We start from the raw sequence: 18,277 nt of genomic DNA, 5'->3' as shown, positions 1-18,277 counted from the left end.
TGCAGGACACAGTCACCCGACCAAATCGGTGGCTTTTGGCAGAACAGTGCCAAGCCAGGCTGTGATCTGGCACAGAGGAAGCCAGGGGAACAGATACTTTGATCTCATTCCTTTCTTTTGTTTTTGTCTTCAGGGCTGGCCACATACTCTGTTGGGAAGAAGGCTCAAAAATGAATCCTTTCAAGCAGACCCGCTTTGGTTTCCACCCCTCTATTCTGAGAACCCAAGCTCAACCCATGTGTTCTGCCTTCAGGCAGAAAATGTCAGAATCATAGGGAAGACTAAGCTGAAAAAAGAATTTGGAGTTCCAAAGGAATTCTGTGCCACCTGCCGTCCAGCAATTCCCTTTGCCAGGTAATGGCATGACAGTAAAGACGCACTCTGTTCTGAATAGGCAGAGAACTGGCTTGGCCCAGGACTTAGGGTGGGTAATGTTCGAAAAGACCCATTTGCTAGGACATCTCAGGGAAGGCACAGAAGCCTTTGCAGGCGAGGCTGCAGGGAGAAGAAAACGCACGGGAGACAGTCCTGATTCTAAGGGGTTACAATTGGTTGGGAAGGCAAGGCAGCCACAAAGAAAGCACAGCATGTTCGGGCCAGGTGGGTGCTTCCTTAGGACAGCACTGCCTATTTGGGAAACAGTTGTAGAAACAGATGGGACAATCCTTGTCCATCGAGATGGGGTCAGAGTGACTGCACAAAAATATGGCTACCCCGAGTTACCACGGTTGCCAACACTTGCCCTCCTTCCATGCTCACCAGGCAGGGTGGAGGAGCTTGTTCTTTTGGCAGCCTGACCCAGGAGAGGAGGTGAAGCAGAGGGCTCCCAGAGGCTGCCCTTGTAGGTCCTAGCGCAGCAGGGTGACGCTGGGCCAGGAGGGCCCCAGGAGTGGGGTGGGGGAGGGCCACCGGCTGGAGGCGCCGGCTCCACTTCCACTTCAGCTCCTGACCCTCAATTCCCGTCTGCGGCCCGGTGACCTCGGCCTTCTCCCCAGCCACCTTGCTGGCTGGCCCTGTCTTCCCAAGGTCAAGTTAAAGAACCAAGGTGTGTAAGGTCATGTCTTCCCAGTCAGGGAGCCGCCATATCTTGGTATCCAATGGACAATCTGCCTGCTGCTCACTCTCTAACAGCCAATGATGAGGGAGCTGTGTGCTAAGCCCCGCCTCCCCACCCCATGAATGTGCGCAGCGCCACCTTGTGTCCCAGTAGCGCAGCTTTGGGGAGTTTGGAAACACTCCTGGTTTGGGATTCTCTCAGCAAATATTTAATTGTGTGTGCTGTGGCCAGGTAAAATGCCAGGTACTATCTTCCTCTACATGGCAGGGACAGACATGTGTTCCAAAAGCTCACTGGGGATAGCACCACCTTTCTAAAGTTCCTCTTATCTGTTGCCCGGCCTCCAAACCCGGTGGTCCTTTATTAATTCAGCTGTGGCATGGGAGTTCATACTCTCAGCTTCCTTTACTGCGTTTCCTACTCTTTCTGGCTTCAAGTTGTTGAAGTCAAAATAAAAATGTAGAGACTGAGCTCTAAATTTAACAGTTTATTTGGGAAGAAAGGATTGCCACTTGGGACACACATGCACACCGTAAGAACAAAGAGAAGGCTGGAGGTTTTACTGAATGTTACCCATTGCTCTTTGAGAAAGGTCATTGGCACTAATAAGGTTCTGGGGAGCTGGCAAGTTCCAACTGGTGGGCAATGGCATTGGGCAAAATTAGTCCTAGAGTTGCAGCAAGTTATCTCAGCAGGGTCGATAAAACTGGTCTCAGGTTACAACAGTTGGTTTCAGCAGTTAGACATGCGGAGAATTACATTCTTGGAGCAATGCTGTCTTTCCTGAGTGCTTTTCCCCCTGGCTTTTTGACTTTGTTTTAGTTGGGTGTGACAAAAATGACCCAATTCATTTGATCAACTTTCACAAACATTTCTGGAACTAGCGGCATCCCTGATGTTGGTTTTATTTTGTTCTTGAAAGTGTTACCAGATGGTGCTGTGCAGCTCCAGGCTCTTGGTGTCCTGAACAAAGAATTGGACGAGATACACACAGATAGCAAAGCAGCAAAAGTGTATGATGCATAGTATTACACTCTCGGAAAGGGGAGAGTGGACTGACCTCTGCAAAATGAGATCAACGTCAATTTGGTGTACTTTGAGTTCTTTTATATATTTTTTCTCTTCTGTGGCCAAGACAGCCTGATCTCTAGCCAGTGTCTGCCTTTTGATGGACAGGTGGCCTGCTTAGTTATTTAATACTTTGGCCCGTGTGCGCTTGTGACTTTTTGCTAGTCACCTCCATCCCATAATTTTAAGTACATGCATAATATGCAGTCCATATGCATGAACCTTAAGTAGCTAATTACCATATGGGAACATTTTAAGGATACGTTTTCTGTCTAACGTGCATGCTCATCTCTGAGGAGCTGCCCCTGACAGGTTTGGTCCGGATCTAGCCGGCCATGTGGGCTCCTTACTCACTTTTTAAAAATCTCACTTTTGTTTTGGCTGCTCAGCCTCTGCTTCTTATTTCACTTCTTGCTCACTCGCCCCTTCACCTTGCTTCTGCTCTCATGCTCTCACTCATTCTTCCTGTATCCAGTCTCCGGTTCCCTCTCTACCATCTCCTGCCTCAAAAGTGCTGCTCAGAATATAATTTCTCTTCATAAGTTATGGTTCTTGATTTTGGGAAATGAGTTTCCATCTTGCTGAACTTCTTAACTAGAGAATACTGTTGGGATGTGTCTACATCTATGTGACACTACTGGGACCCCTTGATTCCTATTTAGAGTCTAAAAGAGAGACATTGTTACTTAAAGGCAGTGGCCATTTAGCTGTCTCTCTTAGATTTGGTTCATATAATTTCTGATTTTCATGTCAGATTATAATCTGTAAACTTCTACTCAGGTCACCGCACCACTTTGATGGAATTTCCATTCCCTTTGTCCTCAAGATTTGTCTAAAGATATTTGACTTTGACAGAATTTCGGGTTCTTCAGTTTTCTTTTTAATTATAAAATATACATACAAATGAACATTAAGCATATATAGTTGTGTAAATAATTATAAAACAAACTTAATATATCACCAAATCAAGGAATAGCTCATTACCCCAGAAACACCCCCAACCCCCTAATAACAATCCCTCCCTTTCTCCCTCTCTCCAGAAACAAGCCATATAATAACTCTTGTACAAATTACTTTTTTGCTTTTCTCTAGATTTTTTTCCTTTTTTGTAGGCATTCCTGAAGGATATAAGTTGGTTTTGTCTGTTTTGAACTTTCTATAAACAGAGTCTTACTGAAGATAATTTTTTGTCTTATATATTTTTCTCAATTTTATGTAGTTGTAGGTTGTTCATCAGTGTGTAATTTTCTACTCTGGGAATTTGCAACAATGGGTGTATCCATTCAAATGATGATGGATATTAGTCTTGTTTCTAGTTTGGGGATATTATGAACAATGTATTTATAATCATTTCTGCACACATGACCTTGGTAATTTGTGTATCTGGGTGTATACCTTGAAATGCAATGGTGGAGTCATAAGTCATATATTTCAACTTTGCTAGTTCATGCCTGTTTTTCAAAGTGGTTGTACCAGTTTACATTTCTGCCAGCAGCATACAAGAGTTCCCATTGCTCCACATCCTAACCAACACTTGGTATTGCCAGACTTTAATTTTTGTGGAATATTGTGGATTTAGTTCATGTTATCTTATTGAGGTTTTAATTTGACTACCTGGTTTATTGATGAGGTTGAACACATTTCCATTATTTATTGGCCATTTGGGCTTCCTCTTACGTACAGTGTCAGATCTTTCGCAATTTTTTCTGTTGGGTTGTCTGCCTTAATGATTTTTAACAATTCTTCATGTGAAATTGCTGGCATTTGACCATTTTTGACTTACAAAAAATGGCAGTTTCATATGATTCAATTTAACACCTTCTAGATATTGGTCCTTTGTTAATTATGTGTTGACTAATATTTTATCAGATTATGTGGCTTATCTTTTCATTTCCTTCCTTCATTTTTTGAGAATCAGAAAGTTTTAACATGAGTGGATTTGGACTTATCAGTCATTTTCTTTATGGCTGGTGCTTTTTATGTCTTGTTTGAGAAATCCTTGTCTTTGGGGCTAAAGGTGACCAGATTGTGCTGGGGGACTGGGGCTGCATTCTCAGGGCATTCTACTTTGGGCCCTGGGTCACATTGCCTCTGTTGGGGAGGAGGCAGATTTCTCTGTGCCCCTAGCCTTGACTGGGTGGGGGAGGGAGGAGAGGCTACTCCCGGGCTCTTTGTAGGGTAGCACTCGTGTTTCCAAGAAGATCCTCTCCTGAAGATTGTTTCCACACCGTTCTTTCAAGTGCAGAGGGTCTTCCTAATGAATCGGCAGCCCTGCATCTCACTGGGCCAGGGTTGGGGCAGGAGTAGGCCAGCATCACGGTGGATGCTCAGCTAGGGTGGGCTGTGACAGGGGTTGGCTCCAGCTCAGAACTGGAAAACCTGTTTTCTGAATTGTGTGTCCTAGAGCCGATGAGGTGGGACAAGGAGAAACTGGCTGAAGACAGTGAAACAGTAGGAAAAACCCTGCCTGCCCTGTAACTCTGGGGCCTGGGGGATGTAATGGTGTGATTCTGACCAGTTGGCTGGAGCAGAGCAGGTAGCCTGGGGCGCGCCAGACGGAAGACTGGAAAATGTCATGGCTTTTTGGCCCTCACTCCTCAACGTCACTGTGGGTTGGGGGAGGCAGGGGACTGTCCAACCTGTTCACAGTTCCCTTTCCAGTGCTGACAGTGCCTGCCACGTGAGAGGTATTAATACACATTTGTTCAATCAATGAATTAATATTTTTCAAAGAATTGCATGAAAGAGTTAATGTTTTCTTTTCTATTTTTTTCCCTGGGGAAAACTTTTTGTAGCCTGTAGGTGGCAGAGTTAATCACATCTAGCTGGCTTGTAAGAGATAGTTCAGATACGGAACCAGGCTTTTGCATTTAAAATTAATCTTGTTCTAATTCTGTTTTTGAACTTGTTAATCATTAAGGTCCTAAGAAACATTGGCAGAGTAAAACCGAAATAAAGACCTGGTAAACTACTTTCTTGGGCTAAAGATGGTATGAATTTTTCTTCTAAGTGCTTCTAAATCAGTCCTTTAATGGTTAGGTTGGATGTAAATTCTTACCATTCTTCACTCAGATAAATGAATGTCAACCCAGTTTTTCCTTCTGCTGGAAAATGGTCTTTTACTCTCAGAATCTGGCAACCTCCTTTGTGTCTCGTGTCTGGAGGATCAGAGTCCGGGAAAGCAGCTCCCCTCCACCCCACTTCTCAGGCCTTCTCCCAGCTTCCCTGTTTCTCTCTCTGCAGCCACCGGGCTTCTCTCCCTGCAGCCACCCTGCCCCCTCCCAAACTGCCTTGGAAAGTCTCGTGTCTCCGGTTTTCTCTTCTGTAGGAAATCAGATGTCGTGCCACTGCAACCTTTCATTCAAAATAAAAATTCAAAAGCAATTTGTGTATTTGAAAACACATCCAAAGCCACAGGCTTGAAGTTCCTGTTTTGATGGGGAAAATGAATATTCACATCTGGAGATAACTTTGGGATGTTGAGATAGAGACAGGCAAATTCATCTCAAACTCATTATTATTTTAGATTCTTATCAATTATCATTATAGCAAAACTGATCATTTTTTCTGTGTACAATTTGTGAATTTTAACATGTGTACAGATTCATGTAACCAACACCATGATCAGGATAAAGAACAGTATCGTCACCCCGCAAATCTTCCTTGGGCGGTCCCTTGTTCAGTCACATGCTCTTCCCAGCCCTAACCATGGGGAACCATTGAGTTGTTTTCCATCACTATAATTTTTCCGTTTTGAGAGTATCATATCAGTGGAATCATGCATTACGTAACCTTTGGGGACTGGCATCTTTACCTCAGCATAATGATGTTAAGGTTCATTCATGTGATTCTGTGTATCAGTAGTTTATTCCTTTTATTGCTAGTAGTATTCCTGTGTATGGATATTCCTACAGTTTATCCATTCACCCATGCAAGGACATGTGTGTTGCTTCCAGTTGTTTGGTAATTATAAATGGAGCTCCTATAAACATTCACATACAGAGTTTTATGTAAACATGAGCTTTAATTTTTTAGGGTAAATATCATGGAGTGTGATCACTGAGTCATCTGATGTAGGGTTAAATTTGGAAGAAGCTGCCAAAGCATTTTCTAGAGTGACTGTACCATTTTGCATTCTGGCCAACATCTGGTATTGTCTGTGTTTTCTATTTGACCTGCTCTAATTTGTGTGTAGTGGCATTTGATCATGATTTTAATTTGTATTTACTTAATGCCTAGTGGTGTTGATCATTTTTTCATGTAGTTATTTGTCATCCGTGTATCTTCTTCGGTGAAGTGTCTAAGTCTTGCTCATTTCTAAAACTTGGGTTGCTTGCTTTCTGTTGAGTTTTGAGAGTGCTTTATATATTCTGGTTAAGTTCTTAACCAGGTATATGGTTTGCAAATATTTTTCTCCTTGCATATAGTTTATCTTTTAATGAAGTATTTTGTAGACCAACAGTTATTAATTTTGATGAAGTCAAATTTATCACTTTTTTTATTTTGTGAACTGTATTTTAGTGTCATGTCTGAGAAATTTTTGCCTAACCTCAGGTCAGGAAGATATTTTTCCTGTGTTTTCTTCTACAAGTTTTATGGATTCATGTTCTACATTTAGGTCTATTATGCCTTCTATGTTAATTTTTCTGTAAGCTGTGAGATTGTGACATCATGTCATGTGACATCATGTCAAGGTTAATTTTTTGCATATAGATGTCTAGTTGTTCCAACACCATTAGTGTTGTTGTCTTTCCTTATCAACTCCAGGACACACAATTTGGGAAACAGGTTTTCCAGCTCTGAGCTGGAGTCAAACCCTGTTCACATTAGTTGAAAAGACTATCCTTTCTCCATTGAATTGCTTTGGTACCTTTATCAAAAATCACTTGGCCACGTTTGTGCGACTATTTCAAGACTTTCTTTCTATCCTGTTCTACTGATGGATGTGTGTCTCTCTCCACCAGTACCACAATGTGTTGATTGCTGTAGCTTTATAGCAACTCCTAAAACATCCAATTTTATTCTTTGTCTTCAAAATTGTTTCAGCTGTTGTGGTTTATTTGCTTTTTCATATTCATTTCAAAATCAGCTCCCCTCTCTCTTTCTATCTCTCTCTCTATATGTTTATATGTATATTTATATATACATAAAATTTCTGCTGAGATTTTGGCTTGAATTGTGCTAAATTTATAGAAAACTTTGGGGAGAATTGACATCTTTACTATGCTTAGTCTCCCAACCCATGAACGCAGTATGTATCTCATTTAGTAAGGTCTTATTTGATACTTTCCTTAACATTTTGTCGTTTTCATCATACAGATCCTGTAATATTTTGTTAGACTTACATCTAAGTATTTAATTTTTTGGAGCTGAGGTAAATATATTTTAATGTTGCTTACCAATTGTACATTGTGAATATATTCAAGTACAGTTGTTTTTTGTGTGTTGACTTGTATCCTGTGACCTTGATAAAGTCACTTATTAGCCATAGGGCTTTGCGTGTGTGTGTGTGTGTGTGTGTGTGCAAATTCCTTGGGATTTTTTGTATAGGCAATTATTGTCACCTAAAATAGGGACAGTTTTTCTTTTTCCTGTTTAATCTATATGCCTTTTTCATTTCTTGCCTTACTGTACTGGCTAGGACTTCCAGTATGATACTGATTGGAAGTGGTGGGAGGACTCATTTTTTTCTTTTTCTCTATCTTCGGGACAAAGCATTCTGTTTTTCACCATTAAGTATAATGTTGACTGCAGGGTTTTGGTAGATGCTGTTTATCAACTTGAGGAAGATTCTCTCTATGTCTAGTTTACTGAGACTTTTTTTAAAAAATCATATTTTGATGTAGAATTTTGTCAAATGATTTTTCTGCATCAATTGATATGATCATGTGGTCTTCTTTATACTTTTCATGGGGGATGGTCTGTAGTTTTCCTTATTTTTACTGTCTGATTTTGGTCTCAGGGTAATGTTGAGCCCATAAAATAAGTTTGGAAGTTTTCCTCTTCTATTTTCTGGAAGGGATTATGTAGAATTAGTGTTATTTCTTCTTTAACTATTTGGTAGAATTATCCAGTAAAACCATCCAGGCCAGGAGATTTCTTTTTCAGAATATTTTTTGCTGTAAATTCAATTTCTTTAATAGATGTAGCACCATTCATGTCAGCTAATTCATATTGGATAAGTTGATATTTCATGGGTTTTGAGGAATGAGTTTATTTCATCTAAGTGGTTGACTTTCCATGTATAGAGTTGTTCATAATATTCCCTTATTATCCTTTTAGTGTATGTGGGGCTTGTAGTGATATCCCCCCATTTCATTCTGGATATTGGTAATTTGTGTAGTTTTTCTTATTTTCTTTTTCTTTTTTTTCTCTTTTTGGACAGAGTCTCACTCTGTTGCCCAGGCTGGAGTGCAGTGGTGAGATTGTGGGACTCACTGCAGCCTCAACCTCCTGGACTCAGGTGATCCTACCACCTCAGCCTCCAGAGTAATTGGGACTATAGGTGTGCACCACCATGCCTGGCTAATTTTTGTATTTTTTGCAGAGGTGGAGTTTTGCCATGTTACCCAGGCTGGTCTCAAACTCCTGGGCTCAAGTGATCCACCCACCTTGGCCTCCCAAAGTCCCCAGATTACAGGCATGAGCCACCATGCCTGGCCAGTTTCTCTTAGTATTATAATTTTTTGACACTCTTATTAGAGCTGTATCAATCTTTTCAACAAACCTGCATTTAGTTTCATTGATTTCCCTAATTTTTCTGTTTAATCAATTTATCTTCTTTATAATTTTCCTTCTTCTATTTTGCTTTGAGTCAATTTTGAGTTTATTTTGCTCTTTTTTTAGTTTCTTAAGATAAAATTTTAGATTATTGAGCTAAGAACTTTCTTATTCTTTCCTCATACAAATACTTAATGCTATGAATTTGCCTCTAAGCACTTCTTTAGCTGTATTCTACAAATTTTGTTAGGAAAAATTTTCATTTTTGTTCTGTTCAACATATTTTCTAATTCCCTTGAGACTTCTTTGATCCATGAGTGATTTAGAAATATGTTGTTTAATTTTCAAGTGTTTGGGGATTTTCCCATTACTTTTCATTTGTTGTTTTATAGTACATTATGGTTAAGGGAATATACCCTGGGTGATTTTAATTCTTTTAAATTTGTTGAGGTTTGTTTTATGACTGAAGATATGGTCTATCTTTGTGAATGTTCCATGAGCACTTGAAAAGAATGTGTATTCTGATATTGTCGTGGATTGTATTATAAATGTAATGAGATCCAGTTGTTGATGGTGTGGTTCAGCTCTTCTATATCCTTGCTAATTTCTGTCCACTCATTCTATCTGTTACTGAGTGAGGAATGTTGTGTCTCCAGCTATAATTGCGGATTTGACAACTTCTGCTTTCAGTTCTATCCACAGTTGTTCCATGTACTTGGAAGCTCTGTTGCTAAGTGCATGAACATTTAGGATGATTCTTTTTGAGGTGAAAATTTATTAATTAGAGTTATGTCTGGCAGTGAGTGCCAGAATATGTCAACGAACCTAAGCTTTTTTCACACATCAACATCTAGGTAGGCAGCTCAGGATTAGTATGTTGTGCATAGGTCACACTCTGTCCTGTTGCTCTTCAGTGAATGGATACTATTCCTAAATCATGTCGTGGCCCAAGATAGCTTGCTCTAGATACAGTTGCGCTCTTGTTGCCTAGGCTGGAGTGCAATGGTGTGATCTCAGCTCACTGCAACCTCCGCCTCCCGGGTTCAAGCGTTTCTCCTGCCTCAGCCTCCCGAGTAACTGGGATTACAGGCATGAGCCACCATGCCTGGCTAATTTTGTATGTTTTTTTTTTCTTTTTTTTTTTTTTGAGATGGAGTCTCGCTCTGTCACCCAGGCGGGAGAGCAATGGTGTGATCTTGGCTCACTGCAAGCTCCGCCTCCTGGGTTCACACCATTCTCTTGCCTCAGCCTCTGGAGTAGCTGGGACTACAAGCGCCTGCCACCACGCCCGGCTAATTTTTTTGTAATTTTTAGTAGAGACGGGGCTTCACCATGTTAGCCAGGATGGTCTCGATCTCCTGACCTTGTGATCCACCTTCCTCGGCCTCCCAAAGTGCTGTGATTACAGGTGTGAGCCACCGTGCCAGTCCGGTCCGTGTTTTAAGTGAAACTCTTCATTCAAAACAGTTTTTTTCCATCAGCTTGGCTGGTAGCTACTGTCCACAGCAGCTAACAGAGTTCTGGACAAAAGAGCAGCAGGACATCCACCTGCATGGGTCCCTTTGGGGAAGCCTTGCCATAGGAGTCAGATTTCAGGCATGGCTTCAATGACACAACCACAATGTGAAAGTTTAAGAGATTTTAGTACTTGCAGACCCTGGGGGCTACACAGCATGCCTGGAGGTCAGGCAGCACAGGCAGAGACAGAGAGAAAAGGATCCCTTTATTGGGTCCAGGGCATTATTTAAATAGGTTTCCCACAAGGAGTTTTAGTTGGTGGATTTAGAGCAAGCAGGCCTGAGTTCCAGGAGCATGCAGAGGTGCTCACTGTGGCATGTCTGCACAGTTGATACAGGGTGTGGGAGTCAGCAGGGCCAGTGGAACAGGGTGTATCCAGTTGACCTATAGTGAGCTGGTCACCAGGAGGCAGTTGTATAAGGCAGCTATCTGGATTGGCCACACAGGAGAGCTGGGATGAAGTATAGAACTGGAAACTGTATTGAGGGTAACTGAGCCCTGCTGCTGGTATGGGAAAGTCCAGTTAATATTCAAAATTAATGCTGAGACAAGTAAAATTATAAGCATTCATTATACTGCTGCTATCACACCTGCACTCCAAGCATCAAAAGAGATCATGGGGGCAAAGGGCATCTCTCTCTTAAAGGATGTTCCCAGGACACACATGCACTATTTCCTTTTAAATCTTATTGCTTAGAATTAAGTCACCAAAGGAGGCTGAGAAATCTAGTCTCCATTCCAAGAAGCTATATGCCCAGTTTTTTTGCAAGGGACCTATTACAAAAAATAAAGGAAGAAAGAATGAAAACTGGGGAGCAACACCAGTCTCTGCCAAAGGCCACTTCATGCACCTTCTCTGGTGTCTGCGTAGTCAGTCCCACTGATGATGTATATAGCTCTGGTTTTCCTTATACCCATTCTAGAAGTTTGACCAAAGGAGATTATATTCCCATTTGGGGACTCTGTTATACTTCCTTTGAAGTAGGGAGGAGAGAGGATTTGGGGATTGGTGAGTACTTTCTGTTCTCCCCAATTTTTTTTGTTAGCAATCCACATTTATTTGAGTAATTCATACTGTAGGGTGTCCAGTTTTTAGACACTTATATATTTATATGTATCATTTGATCCTCACATTAGCCTTGGGTTTTAGATATAATTATCCACATTTTACAAATACAAAGACTGTTGCTCAGGAGGTTTTGTAGGTAGGTCAAGGAGCTAGGAAGTGGAAGTGCTGAGATTTGTGCTCATGTCTCTGACTGCAAGCTCAGAGCTCTTACAGAGCACCATGCCAGCTTTATTCCCCCTGTTGTCCTTGGGACAGCTTTGCCAACTGGGGCCATAGTCTGGTTTGATTCCCTCCTTTGTCTAACTATTTATTTGGATTTCGGGGGACATGGAAATTTTCTTCGACATTCTTTATTTTTTTTTTTGTCGTGTTTGGTGAATTTTTTTTATTACTATACTTTAAGTTCTAGGGTACATGTGCACAACTTGCAGGTTTGTTGCATAGGTATACATGTGCCATGTTGGTTTGCTGTGCCCATTAACTCGTCATTTACATTAGGTATTTCTCCTAATGCTATCCCTCCCCCAGCCCCCCACCTCATGACAGGCCCTGGTGTGTGATGTTCCTTGCCCTGTGTCCAAATGTTCTCATTGTTAAATTCCCACCTATGAGTGAGAACATGCAGTGTTTGGTTTTCTGTCCTTGTGATAGTTTTCTCAGAATGATGGTTCCCAGCTTCATCCATGTCCCTGCAAAGGATATGAACTCATCCCTTTTTATGGCTGCATAGTATTCCATGGTGTATATGTGCCACATTTTCTTAATCCAGTCTATCATTGATGGACATTTGGGTTGGTTCCAAGTATTTGCTATTGTGAATAGTGCTGCAATAAACATATGTGTGCATATGTCTTTATAGTAGCGTGATTTATAATCCTTTGGGTATATACCCAGTAATGGGATCGCTGGGTCAAATGGTATTTCTAGTTCCAGATCCTAGAGGAATCGCCACACTGTCTTCCACAATGGTTGAACTAGTTTACACTCCCACCAACAGTGTAAAAGCGTTCCTATTTCGCCACACCCTCTCCAGCATCTGTTGTTTCCTGACTTTTTAATGATGACCATTCTATCTGGTGTGAGATGGTAACTCACTGTGGTTTTGATTTGCATTTCTCTGATGACCAGTGATGATGAGCATTTTTTCATGTGTCTGTTGGCTGCATAAATGTCTTCTTTGGAGAAGGGTCTGTTCATATCCTTTGCCCACTTTTTGATGGGGTTGTTTGTTTTTTTTCATGTAAATTTGTTTAAGTTCTTTAAAGATTCTGGATATTAGCCCTTTGTCAGATGGGTAGATTGCAAAATTTTTCTCCCATTCTGTAGGTTGCCTGTTCACTCTGATGGTAGTTTCTTTTGCTGTGCAGAAGCTCTTTAGTTTAAGTAGATCCCATTTGTCAATTTTGGCTTTTGTTGCCATTGCTTTTGGTGTTTTAGTCTTGAAGTCCTTGCCCATGCCTATGTCCTGAATGGTATTGCCTAGGTTTTCTTCTAGGGTTTTCATGGTTTTAGGTCTATCATTTAAGTCTTTAATCCATCTTGAATTAATTTTTGTATAAGGTGTAAGGAAGGGATCCAGTTTCAGCTTTCTGCATATGACTAGCCAGTTTTCCCAGCACCATTTATTAAATAGGGAATCCTTTCCCCATTTCTTGTTTTTGTCAGGTTTGTCAAGGATCAGATGGTTGTAGATGTGTGGTGTTATTTCTGAGGCCTCTGTTCTGTTCCATTGGTCTATATCTGTTTTGGTACCAGTACCATGCTGTTTTGGTTGCTGTAGCCTTGTAGTATAGTTTGAAGTGAGGTAGCATGATGCCTCCAGCTTTGTTCTTTTTGCTTAGGATTGTCTTGGTTATGTGGGCTCTTTTTTGGTTCCATATGAACTTTAAAGTAGTTTTTTCCAATTCTGTGAAGAAAGTCATTGGTAGCTTGATGGGAACGGCATTGAATCTGTAAATTACCTTGGGCAGAATGGCCATTTTCACGATATTGATTCTTCATATCCATGGGCATGGAATGTTTTTCCATTTGTTTGTGACCTCCTTTATTTCGTTGAGCAGTGGTTTGTAGTTCTTGAAGAGGTCCTTCACATCCTTTGTAAGTTGCATTCCTAGGTATTTTATTCTCTTTGTAGCAATTGTGAATGGGAGTTCACTCATGATTTGGCTCTCTGTTTTTCTGTTATTCATGTATAGGAATGCTTGTGATTTTTGCACATTGATTTTGTATCCTGAGACTTTGCTGAAGTTGCTTATCAGCTTAAGGAGATTTTGGGCTCAGATGATGGGGTTTTCTAAATATACAATCATGTCATCTGCAAACAGGGATAATTTGACCTCCTCTTTTCCTAATTGAATACCCTTTATTTCTTTCTCTTGCCTGATTGCCCTGGCCAGAATTTCCAATACTATGTTGAATAGGAGTGGCGAGAGAGGGCATCCCTATCTTGTGCTGGTTTTCAAAGGGAATGCTTCCAGTTTTTGCCCATTCAGTATGATATTGGCAGTGGGTTTTTCATAAATAGCTCTTATTATTTTGAGATACGTTCCATCAATACCTAGTTTATTGAGAGTCTTTAGCATGAAGGGCTGTTGAATTTTGTTGAAGGCCTTTTCTGCATCTGTTGAGATAATCGTGTGGTTTTTGTCATTGGTTCTGTTTATGTGATGGATTATGTTTATTGATTTTCATATGTTGAACCAGCCTTGCATCCCAGGGATGAAGTCGACTTGATTGTGGTGGATAAGCTTTGTGATGTGCTGCTGGATTCAGTTTGCCAGTATTTTATTGAGGATTTTTGCATCAATGTTTATCAGGGATATTGGTCTCAAATTCTCTTTTTTTGTTGTGTCTCTGTCAGGCTTTGGTATCAGGATGATGCTGGCCTCAAAAAATGAGTTAGGGAGGATTCCCTCTTTTTCTATTGATTGGAATAGTTTCAGAAGAAATGGTGCCAGCTCCTCTTTGTACCTCTGGTAGAATTCGGCTGTGAATCCGTCTGGTTGTGGACTTTTTTTGGTTGGTAGGCTATTGATTATTGTCTCAATTTCAGAGCCTGTTATTGGTCTATTCAGAGATTCAACTTCTTCCTGGTTTAATCTTGGGAGAGTGTATGTGTCCAGTAATTTATCCATTTCTTCTAGATTTTCTAGTTTATTTGCATAGAGGTATTTATAGTATTATCTGATGGTAGTTTGTATTTCTGTGGGATCAGTGGTGATATCCTCTTTATCATTTTTTATTGCATCTATTTGATTCTTCTCTCTTTTCTTCTTTTTTTTTTTTGAGATGGAGTCTCGCTCTGTCGCCCAGGCTGGAGTGCAGTGGCGCAATCTCGGCTCACTGCAAGCTCCGCCTCCCCGGTTCACGCCATTCTCCTGCCTCAGCCTCTCCGAGTAGCTGGGACTACAGGCGCCCGCCACCACACCCGGCTAATTTTTTTTGTATTTTTAGTAGAGACGGGGTCTCACCGTGGTCTCGATCTCCTGACCTCGTGATCCGCCCGCCTCGGCCTCCCAAAGTGCTGGGATTACAAGCGTGATCCACCGCGCCCGGCCTCTTCTTTATTAATCTTACTAGCAGTCTGTCAATTTTGTTGATCTTTTCAAAAAAACAGCTCCTGGGTTCATTGATTTTTTGAAGGGTGTTTTCGTGTCTGTATCTCCTTCAGTTCTGCTCTGATCTTAGTTATTTCTTGCCTTCTGCTAGCTTTTGAATTCGTTTGCTCTTGCTTCTCTAGTTCTTTTAATTGTGATGTTAGGGTGTCAATTTTAGATCTTTCTTCCTTTCTCTTGTGGGCATTTAGTGCTATAAATTTCCCTCTACACACTGCTTTAAATGTGTCCCAGAGATTCTGGTACATTGTGTCTTTGTTCTCATTGGTTTCAAAGAACATCTTTATTTCTGCCTTCATTTTATTATTTACCCAGTAGTTTCAGGAGCAGGTTGTTCAGTTTCCATGTAGTTGTGTGGTTTTGAGTGAGTTTCTTAATCCTGAGGTCTAATTTGATTGCACTGTGGTCTGAGAGACAGTTTGTTGTGATTTCTGTTCTTTTACATTTGGTGAGGAGAGCTTTACTTCCAACTATGTGGTCAATTTCGGAATAAGTGCAATGTGGTGCTGAGAAGAATGTATATTCTGTTGATTTGGGGTGGAGGGTTCTGTAGATGTCTATTAGGTCCGCTTGGTGCAGAGCTGAGTTCAAGTCCTGGATATCCTTGTTAACCTTTTGTCTTGTTGATCTGTCTAATATTGACAGTAGGGTGTTAAAGTCTCCTATTATTATTGTGTAGGAGTCTAAGTCTCTTTGTAGGTCTCTAAGGACTTGCTTTATGAATCTGGGTGCTCCTGTATTGGGTGCATATATATTTAGGATAGTTAGCTCTTCTTGTTGAGTTGATCCCTTTACCATTATGTAATGGCCTTCTTTGTCTCTTTTGATCTTTGTTGGTTTAAAGTCTGTTTTATCAGAGACTAGGATTGCAACCTCTGCTTTTTTTTTTTTTTTTTGCTTTCCCTTTGCTTGGTAGATCTTCCTCCACCACTTTATTTTGAACTATGTGTGCCTCTGCATGTGAGATGGGTCTCCTGAATATAGCACACTGATGGGTCTTGATTCTTTATCCAATTTGCCAGTCTGTGTCTTTTAATTGGGGCATTAAGCTCATTTACATTTAAGGTTAATATTGTTATGTATGAATTTGATCCTGACATTATGATGTTATGTGGTTATTTTGCCAATTAGTTGATGCAGTTTCTTCGTAGCATCGATGGTCTTTACAATTTGGCATGTTTTTGCAGTGGCTGGTACTGGTTGTTCCTTTCCATGATTCGTGCTTCCTTCAGGAGCTCTTGTAAGGCAGGCCTGGTGGTGACAAAATCTCTCAGCATTTGCTTGTCTGTAAAGGATTTTATTTCTCCTTGACTGATAAAGCTTAGTTTGGCAAGATATGAAATTCTGGGTTGAAAATTCTTTTCTTTAAGAATGTTGAATATTGGCCCCCACTCTCTTCTGGCCTGTAGAGTTTCTGCCGAGAGATCCACTGTTAGTCTGATGGGCTTCCCTTTGTGGGTAACCTGACCTTTCTCTTTGGCTGCCCTCAACAATCTGACAATTATGTGTCTTGGGGTTGCTCTTCCCAAGGAGTATCTTTGTGGTGTTCTCTGTATTTCCTGAATTTGAATGTTGGCCTGCTTTGCTAGGTTGGGGAAGTTCTCCTGGACAATATCCTGAAGAGTGTTTTCCAATGTGGTTCCATTCTCCCTGTCACTTTCACGTATGCCAATCAAACGTAGATTTGGTCTTTTCACATAGTCCCATATTTCTTGGAGGCTTTGTTTCTTTTTACTCTTTTTCCCTCTAAAGTTCTCTTCTCGCTTTATTTCATTAATTTGGTCTTCAATCACTGATACCCTTTCTTCCACTTGATCAAATCGGCTACTGAAGCTTGTGCATGCTTCATGTAGTTCTCGTGCCATGGTTTTCAGCTCCGTTATGTCATTTAAGGTCTTCTCTACACTGTTTATTCTAGTTAGCCATTTGTCTAATCTTTTTTCAAGGTTTTTAGCTTCCTTGTGATGGGTTCGAACATCTTCCTTTAGCTCAGAGAAGTTTGTTATTACCGACCTTCCAAAGCCTATCTGTCATCTCGTCAAAGTCATTCTCCATCCAGCTTTGTTCCGTTGCAGGCAAGGAGCTGCGATCCTTTGGAGGAGAAAAGGCACTCTGGTATTTAGAATTTTCAGCTTTTCTGCTCTGGTTTCTCTCCATTTTTGTGGTTTTATCTATCTTTGGTCTTCAATGTTGGTGACCTACAGATGGGGTTCTGGTGTGGATGTCCTTTTTGTTGATGTTGATGCTATTCCTTTCTGTCTGTTAGTTTTCCTTCTAACAGTCAGGTCCCTCAGCTGCAGGTCTGTTGGAGTTTGCTGGAGGTCCACTCCAGACGCTGTTTGCCTGGGTATCACCAGCGGAGGCTGCAGAACAGGAAATATTGCAGAACAGCAAATATTGCTGCCTGATCCTTCCTCCAGTAGCTTTGTCCCAGAGAGGCACCTGCCTGTACGAGGTGTCAGTTGGCCCCTACTGGGAGGTGTCTCCCAGTTAGGCCACACAGGGGTCAGGGACCCACTTGAAGAAGCAGTTCGTCAGTTCTCAGAGCTCAAACGCTGTGCTGGGAGAACCACTGTTCTCTTCACAGCTGTCAGACAGGGAGGTTTAAGTCTGCAGAAGTTTCTGCTGCCTTTTGTTCAGCTATGCCCTGCCCCCAGAGGTGGAGTCAACAGAGAAAGCAGGCCTTGCTGAGCTGCAGTGGACTCTGGCCAGTTCAAGCTTCCCCAGGTGCTTTGTTTACCTACTCAAGCCTCAGCAATGGCAAACGTCCCTCCCCCTGCCAGGCTGCTGCCTTGTAGGTTGATCTCAGACTGCTGTGCTTGCAGTGAGCAAGGCTCTGTGGGTGTGGGACCCTCCAAGCCAGGCATGGGATATAATCTCCTGCTGTGCCATTTGCTAAGACTGTTGGAAAAGCACAGTATTTAGGCGGGAATGTCCCGTTTTTCCAGGCATAGTCTGTCATGGCTTCCCTTGGCTAGGAAAGGAAAATCCCCTGACCCCTTGCGCTTCCCTGGTGAGGCAATGCCCTGCCCTGCTTCGGCTCGCCCTCTGTGGGCTGCACCCACTGTCCAACCAGTCCCAATGAGATGAGGCAGGTACCTCAGTTGGAAATGCAGAAATCACCTGTTTTCTGCGATGATCACGCTGGGAACTGCAGACTGGAGCTGTTCCTATTTGGCTATCTTGGAACACACCAACATTCTTGATTTTTTTATCTTCTGTATCAAGTTG

General features: G+C 41.5%; 1 protein-coding gene across 1 annotated transcript in view; it reads left to right on the top strand.

Annotated features, from left to right (window-relative positions):
- The first annotated feature begins 331 nt into the window (after positions 1-331).
- The window catches only part of TMEM176B (transmembrane protein 176B), a 34,174-nt gene continuing 16,228 nt past the window's right edge, over positions 332-18,277 (top strand). The window contains exon 1 of the mRNA XM_030826142.1: positions 332-354. The gene's annotated coding sequence lies outside the window, so the exon portion shown is untranslated. The remainder of the gene's footprint in view (positions 355-18,277) is intronic.

Source organism: Nomascus leucogenys, chromosome 13, assembly GCF_006542625.1.
Source record: "Nomascus leucogenys isolate Asia chromosome 13, Asia_NLE_v1, whole genome shotgun sequence".
Classification (NCBI taxonomy): Eukaryota; Metazoa; Chordata; class Mammalia; order Primates; family Hylobatidae; genus Nomascus; species Nomascus leucogenys.
This window is presented reverse-complemented; position numbering and strand designations above follow the sequence as displayed.